The sequence below is a fragment of the Benincasa hispida genome, chromosome 9 (genome assembly GCF_027475165.1).
Source record: "Benincasa hispida cultivar pf3 chromosome 9, pf3_genome.v1.1, whole genome shotgun sequence".
In the NCBI taxonomy this organism is placed as follows: domain Eukaryota; kingdom Viridiplantae; phylum Streptophyta; class Magnoliopsida; order Cucurbitales; family Cucurbitaceae; genus Benincasa; species Benincasa hispida.
Genome location: NC_143486.1, coordinates 48,933,068 through 48,934,011, shown reverse-complemented (window position 1 = coordinate 48,934,011; position 944 = coordinate 48,933,068).

The window sequence follows — 944 nt, the reverse complement described above, 5'->3', positions numbered from 1 at the left end:
TTTACAAATATTCAGATATTTAAAACGGCTAGAAATCAATTAAGGCAAATGGTTATTTATCCTAAATTATAAGTTTAGAACACTTGAAAAGTTCAGATTGTACAAAACTTGTTAGGTAAAATAAAACCGAAATACTTCGATTAGATCAAAGTATAGAAAGTTTAAGATTTCTAGGTCTATTTGATAGAACATGAAATCTAATGAAAAACTTTCTAAATTGCCTTATTTGTTTTTGTCAACACTATTCCAAATATTGGAATATTGTACTAGATCACCTTGTATTATTTGTTTCGATTATAAGCTTGCATTAAATTAACACTGTAAACAAGAGTTGTTTAAACAAGTCGAATGCATCTTACTTAAAGAGTTGAGAGTACCTCGATGTAGTAGGAGTGTATGACTTCCTAGCCATTGTTGAGAAATAAGTGTTGTGAGAACAAAGATGCATTCCCCATATAGATTAATAAGAAGTCTACTGTACACTAACATGTTTACAACAATTCTCTTGGCTAAAGTATTTGAGAATCTTCTAGTAAGTCTGGGAATACCAGGTGAATAACCTTGGGCAAGTGGGAGAAAAACTGTGTATGGGATACCGAATGATAAACCATGAGTATGGGATGCCCTAGTTTAGTTCTCTATAAAACTCAGAAACTTAGTATTATATATTTAAATATATAAGTACCACTAGAGTTTTAGTCCAAGTGGGAGTTGTTGGGTTTTATGCCCTAAAACTCATGGTTTGTAAATAATAAAACTTATTTATGAAAATGCAATAAGTTGTTATTGAAAATATATTGTTTATTTTGTTTTAGAAATAAATCCAATAAACTAAAAAGATCCATAACTATTACATGAGTACTTGAACTTTATGTGGATACATAAAAGTGGATTAGGTTCGAGTAAATAGTCAAAATGATCTATAGTATATGAATGAGGTTGGG